This window comes from Onychomys torridus, chromosome 10 (assembly GCF_903995425.1).
Source record: "Onychomys torridus chromosome 10, mOncTor1.1, whole genome shotgun sequence".
Classification (NCBI taxonomy): Eukaryota; Metazoa; Chordata; class Mammalia; order Rodentia; family Cricetidae; genus Onychomys; species Onychomys torridus.
In genome coordinates, this window is record NC_050452.1 from 20,985,108 (window position 1) to 20,992,263 (window position 7,156).

Consider the following 7,156-nt stretch of genomic DNA (forward strand, 5'->3'; position numbering starts at 1 on the left):
TTGATGAATTGTGCTCTGAAATGGGACGGATGCTGGTGGTTGCCTTGCACCAGGTTATTGATTGACTTTTGGGAAACCTGACTGGCAAGATGGGGCATTTCCCAGGTGGGATGTCTGGGAGATTCACCTAGCCTTGGAGCACTTGGTGAAGCTGCATCAGCGAGTTTTTGGAACACTGCTGGGTTCAGTTTGCTTACTACAAGGGAACACAGCTGTTCTGCAAGGTGGTGGGCTGAGATGCACTTTTCTATGTATGTCATAAGGAGTGAGTCCTTATCAGATTATATCCTCTAACTCTCTATCTTAATTGAGAATTCAGTGCCCATAAAATACTTCTTTAGGCCAGGTGGTGCTTTAATCCCAACACAAGAGGCAGAGGCAGCTGGATGCCTGTGTGTTGGAGACCAGGCTGATCTACATACAAATCAAGTTCCGGGACAACTTGGCTACATAGAGAAACCCAATCTTTTTTTAAAATAAAGCTTTTTAAAAAAAGCTGGGTGTAGTGGGGCTCATCTTTAGTGCCAGCTCTCAGGAGACAGAGGTATGTGGAGTTCACACCAATTTTTATCATAGATAATCTTCAAAGGTATGTTAATAGAAACTAAGGGATTGGTGATTGTGTCCTATCCAGTCAAAAATCAGTTTAGGAAAAGAATTTGGTGTGTCGTCACAGGGAACTTACAGCAGGGTCAGGCTCTGTCACATACCTCCTTCAGCCTGTTGTCATTATCTAAACCAAGACCTGCTTAGGATCATTTGGAGCTCATTCTGCAGAAACACTGTTTTATTCATTTAGGTTTAATTAAAGGTCACCTCTAAGAGCCTTCCCAACCTGGGTTTAGCCTACTGTCCCATCCTTGGAATTCAAACTCTTAGCCTCCCTTTGATTTGTTGATAAAGGTAATTGTGAAATTGCATGAATAATGCACAGGGGTTCTTGTGGCCCTACCTCCACCCCCCCCCCCCCCCCACCCCCGCATTATTCCCAATAAAAATATCTCATTAACAATGGGAGGTTGTTACAGGACAGTAACATCCAACAGGTTGCCTGAGTTTTTCCTGTACTCAGTTTTATCACATCCGGGATGCCACCATTCCGGACACTAAAGAGTAACTTTTACAAAGGATCCCTCGTGCCATTTTCTCACACCCTTATCCATTTCCCCCCAATCACACCCCCCCACCACCACTTCATCCATCACAGACCTGAGCCTGGCATCCATTCTCTTGCCCTGCATTCCTACACATTTTGTCATTACAAAAAAGAAAACTTTGCATTCTCAGAAACTACCTAGCCTGTCAGAATGGACTTTTTGCACCTGACTTAATTCACCAGAGCTTGACGGCACAACCGAGCTCAAGGAGCCCTTTCCTCTTCATTTCAGAGCTGTTACACTTCCACGGAAGGAAGCATAACAGCTGAGCCAGTTCCTTCCTGTCAAAGGGAAGCTGAACAGTTGTCAGTTGGAGAACATTATGAGTAAAGCTGGCAAACAGGACATAAGGCGCACACCTTTAATCCCAGCACTCCCAAGGCAGAGCAGGAGGATCTCAATGAGTTCAAGACCAGCCAGCCTAATCTACATGGACAATGAGTTCCAGGACAGCCAAAGCTACCTAGATAGGCCCTGTCTCAACAAAACAAGAAAGAATGGTGCTGGCATAACATTCCGAATCCCTGTTTTGTGTCTGAAAATAAGCTCTCGTTGCTCTGGGATGGATGGGAATGTGGCTGCTGCCCTGCACAGTAAGTGATTTGCAGTCTGACAGTGGACTGTTTTCATCCCCACCAACAATATCTGGACCATCCAGTTTCTCCCCATCTCAGTACCATTCCATGTTGTCATCACCATTTCATCCAGATCAGTGGGTGTGCCACAATATCTTATCCTGGTTCAACCTGCACTTCCGTGATGGCAGAGGACAGGCACTAGGCATCTCCTGATGTGCTTGGGGACATCTGGTTTTTTCTCTCCAGTGAAATATTTGATCCTGTCTTTTCCTGTTTTCTGATTGTATGTTTTAGGTTTTCTCTTTGTTCTTATTGAGATTTGAGGGTTCATCCTATATCCTAGTTGTGAATTCTGTATTCGATCTGTTGTTTGCAAATACTTCCTCCCAGTGGGTGGCTTACTGTTTTATCCTCTTTTAACAAACTGTCATGAAGCAAAACATTTTGTCAGCATTTGAGTTCATTTTATTTTGTCCCACTGTGAATGATACTTTTGTTAGCAATCTAAGAATGCTTTTCCTACTTCTGAGAATTTTGTACCATATACTTTTCTGAAACTTTCTTTCCCCCTGTATCTCACTCTGTAGACCAGGCTGGCCTCCAACTCACAAAGATCCTCCTGCCTCTGCCTCTGGAGCGCTGGGATTAAAGGCGTGTGCCATCACCGCCTGGCGTTTTTCTGAAACTTTAATAGCTGTATAATTAACATCTAGGGTCATGGTCCATTTTCAGGTGTGATGACTATGTGAAGATTGTAGGCTGTCTGTCTATTTTGCCTGCAGCGATCCAGCACCATTTGTTGGAAAGGCTATCCTTTCTTTATTGAATTGTGCGGCATCTAACGGAATTTAGTTAAGCAAACTTTTGCACAGCTGTGGAGGGAGGGGTTCCCTCCAGTAGCGAAAGTATCTTCCCACTCTCTGGACTGTATCCTTTCCACTCCTCTCTCAGCTAGAACTTAATCTTGGGAAATGGTTTTCCTAGCTGGCTCTTCCTTAAAGTTTTTGGTTTTTATCTCTTCTAGTGTATGAGCCATGTTAATTTTCCAATGACATTGTCTATTTGTCAAAACCTATACTGGGGTTTTGATAGGGACTGTGTCAAACGCTGGTCACTTTGAGTGATGCCCAAGACCTCTGGTTTCTTGAGTTCTCTTTATGTGCAGATCCAGAGCTTCCCACCTTGTCCACTTAGCAAGAATCCTGCTGAGTTGATGTTATGTTTAGTTATGATTTGAGTGTGTCCACATTCTGTAAGCTTGGTCCCTAGTGTAGTGATGTTGAGGTAGTGGAACCTCTGAGAGGTAGTGCCTGCCCTCAGGAGGGGTGATGATGATCTACAGAACAGATTTGTTCCAAGAACAAATGTTGTACTCATTTCTTGAAACCCCCAGGGACCACCAAAGAGCCGGTTTCTGATGCAAGCACATAAGGGTCCTTTTATTGTCAGGTTCAACCTGGGCCACTGCACAGTAGATGGAAGGAAATGTGGCGGCGGCCATGAGCCCAGGTGTAGAGGGTTTTTATAGGGAAAAACCATGAGCTGGGAATTACAGGATTGGGATTGGGTAGAAGGGATATGGGGTAAAGTGATTTTTTGAAACTATTGATCTACACTTTCAGCCGAAGCCACATTTGAAACTATTGGATTGCACTTTTGGCACGAAACCACAACCTGCTGAACAGGATTATCTGGACTGCTCATCAGGACTATTTAGATAGCTTCAAGGGCCATAAACCATAGACAGAGTGTCTGCAGGAGCATACTGCTCTGTATCTGTTCGAGTTGTCATGGCACATTCCTGAAGTTTTTTCTGGAACTGAGTACAACAGGTTGTTTATGATGGTGGCCCTTTCCCTGCATTGCATTCACACAGCTGTTCCAAAGCTCACTGGTCCACCTGACCACCTCTCGCATTCTCTTTCACCATGGACGTCCTTCTTCATGCTTCCCTACCTTTGTGAAGGTATCCACCATGAGAACATCACCAAAGCCAACAAATGCAGGTATCCTTTTGGGAACTTAAACTAGATAAACCTTTTTTTCTTTACAAAGTACTCAGCTCTAAGTATTGCTATTGTGAGAGCCATGGTTATGTTTTAATTTTTAATTACAGTATCTAAGAGATCCATGAAATAAAAATGCCTCTAACCTGTAAGTCCCTTGCCAGGGGACAGATCCTGAAATGCTGGAGGCTATTGTTTATGGGAGATAACAAGCCTTATTGTCTCTTCCCTAAATAAGTTTGTTTGACTCAACTGCACTGAACGTGCTTGATCTCATGTAGGTTGGAGGAAGGTGGGCAGGAAATAAGTGGGGATGTACACTTCCTTACCCTTGATTGGATAGAGGTGGGAGGTAGGCAGGCAGGAAAGTATATAGAATATATACCTGCTGATTGGCCCTGATGTGGGTTGCTTTTTTAAGCTTCTGCAAAATGTGAATCATCACCATTTTTTTGAGAACCAAGGAATGGACCTGGCCAGAGTCCATCATACTGGCCAGTATTTAAAGTTTGCTTCAAATTTGGCTCAAAGATTGTGGTAGTGGTCTTATTCTCAATGGGTGGGATTAACATTATGTTAGATAAAAATGTACAAATGTAGTTAGTCAAAGACCTCAGTTCTTAATACCTGATCAGATTCCCCATCCCTCACCTTTATGTCTTATCCCCTTGGTCTTTCTTTAGTTCAAATCCTGCTGATCCAGTTTAATCAGAATTCAAAAAAGTCTTGACATTTTTCTCTTATTTTCCATCCATGAGCCCTGAGCTTATGCCTTTGTTATAAATTCCCACTGTCCTTGTCTCTCTCTGTCACTGCAAAACCTCGTGGAATGGGTTCCTATATCTATTATAATAATCCTGGTAAAGTCTCCTTACAGTTTATAACAAGAATCATCAGTAATTTGTTTCGTTAACAAATGACATCTTTGCTCTACTGAGTCTTTTGATCAAGAAATGTAGCTTGCCTGTCTATTCATAAAAATGGCTTTTGTAACTTCACCTGCCTTTTGCAATATTCAGCAGACACATCTAGTAAGTGTTTTGCTGTGTATATGCCTAAGTAGCCCATTATCTTAGGGCCAATTATGAATGGTTTAAATGTTTTAAATTTGTTTGTGTTCATTGTTACACGCAAGTAATTTATTTTTATGAGCTACTACTCTTGCTATAATTTAGATCTAAATGGCCCCCAAAGGACCATGTATAACATTCCTGGTCTCTGCCGGTAAAGCACTATTGGAACCATAAGTAATAGTTTTTCTGCCCCACCTACCCATATAATAAGTTTCTTGAATGACTGCAGTAGGCCAGATCAAGCTGAGTTGAAAAAGAATAACAACAGGTTTTTCTGAGCAAAGCAACTCCCAGGTGAGTTCTCCAGTCCCAGAGATTGAGGTAAGGGAAGCTGCATCCCCCTCCCGTCAAACTAAAGCAGAGAGACTTTATAGGTTGTAGGCAAGGGTGATGATGTGTCCACCACAAGCTGGATTGTGACCAAGTATGGTCAAAAGCTGACTACTTAGGCAGGAATTTTGGCTGCTGGTGGCAGCAGGGGAGGAAGTTGCAGTAGTCACCAAGAATGCAGAACTCAACTTTTGACACCATTTCTTTGTTAGGAGACTCTCTTGAGTGGGTAGGGTTTGGGGGAGGCGGGGAGAGAGAGGAATGGAGCTTTCCACATCATGCAAGTTTGAGGTTTCAACTGAACAGTAAGTAAAATATGGTCTTGTTCTTTAAATGTGTGCTTTGCTTACACTGGCTATGTATATCTTATTGCTCTTCACTCTTAACTAGTCTTGCTAAATGGTTGTTTATTTTATTAGCCTATTTTTGGTTGTGAGCCTAGGCTTTAATGGCTGAGCCATCTCTCCAGCCCTTCTTAGCCTATTTTTAAAATGCAAGCATTGCATTTATTCCATTGTTTTCTTATTTTTAATGTTATTGACTTCAGTTCTGATTTTTCTGTTTTAAAAACAGGACCCAAGCAGGCCTCAATTTTTTTTTTTTTTCTTTTTTTAGACAGGTTTTCTCTGTATAGTTCTTGGTGCCTGTCCTAGATCAGGCTGGCCTCGAACTCACAGAGATCTGCCTGGCTCTGCCTCCCGAGTGCTGGGATCAAAGGCATGTGCCACTGCCGCCCATCAGGCCTCAAATTCTTGGTCCTCCTGCCTCAGCCTCCAAAGCACTGGGCTGTGTATAGTAGCTCTGATCTTTGTTGTTTCTGTCCTCCTTCTTGCTCTCAGTTTATTTCACTATTCTTGTGACGTTTCTTTAGATTGAAACCTAATCATGTAAAGCCTTTCTTAGTTTCTAATATAAGAAATAAGTGCCACAAATTTTACTTTCAATATAACTTTAGCTGCATCTACACGTTTTAACATACTATATTTTCAAACTGAAGTTGGAGTTTCTTTTTTTGTTTGTTTCGGGGAGTGGGGTTCTTTTCTTTCTTTTTTCTTCTTCTTTTTTTTTTTGGTTTTTTGAGACAGAGTTTCTTTGTGTAGCCTTGACTATCTTAGAACTAGCTCTGTAGACCAGGCTAGCCTCAAACTCACAGAGACATGCACTATCTCCACCTGGCTGACTGAACTTGGAGTTTCTTAAAAACACCAAATTCTTGGATTGTTGGTTTTGGAGTGTGTGTGTGTGTATGCGTGTTTTGTTTTTTTGAGACAGGATTTCTCTGCGTAGCCCTGGCTGTCCTGAAACTTGCTCCGTAAACCAGGCTGACCGCGAAACTCAGAGATCTACCTGTTTTTGCCTAGAAAGTGCTAGGATTAAAAACGTGTGCCACCATGCCCCGCTAGTGTGTATATATTTTAATCCATCTGACAACCTGTTTCCTGATCAGTATGTATGTCTAATCTATAAGATAATAATCATAGTGTTAGTGATTAATCTATTGTTTTATTATTGTGTTCCTCTGTAGCATCTGCTTTTCTTTCCTCTCCTTGGGCCACATGATGTCCCTCCTGCCAGTCATCAGACAACTATCTGGGAAGAAGGGCCTTAGTCCAGGCAGAAAGGAGACCATGCCCACTGGTTATGCTGCTCACTAACCCTCTTGCCCTGTTCACTGATACTTCAGTCAAGCAGTGACGTGGGCATTTCTATGAAGGTCTTTTGGAAATGTGATTTATCTAGAATCAGTTGACTTTTAGTTATGGAGGTCATCATAAGTAATTTTGTTGGGTAGTTAGTTCTATTTTTAGTTTATATGAGAAACTTCCCTAGTTTTATGATTGCTCCAGATTACACTCCCCCACCCAAATGAATAAAGTTTCTCTTTCTTCACATCTATATTAGTTACTGTTTTGTTTTCTTGATGTTAACCCTTCTGACTAGGGTGACTGAGATTGTCAAAGCAGTTTTAATTTGCACTTCCCTAAAGGGCAAAGTTATAGAAAGATTCTTCA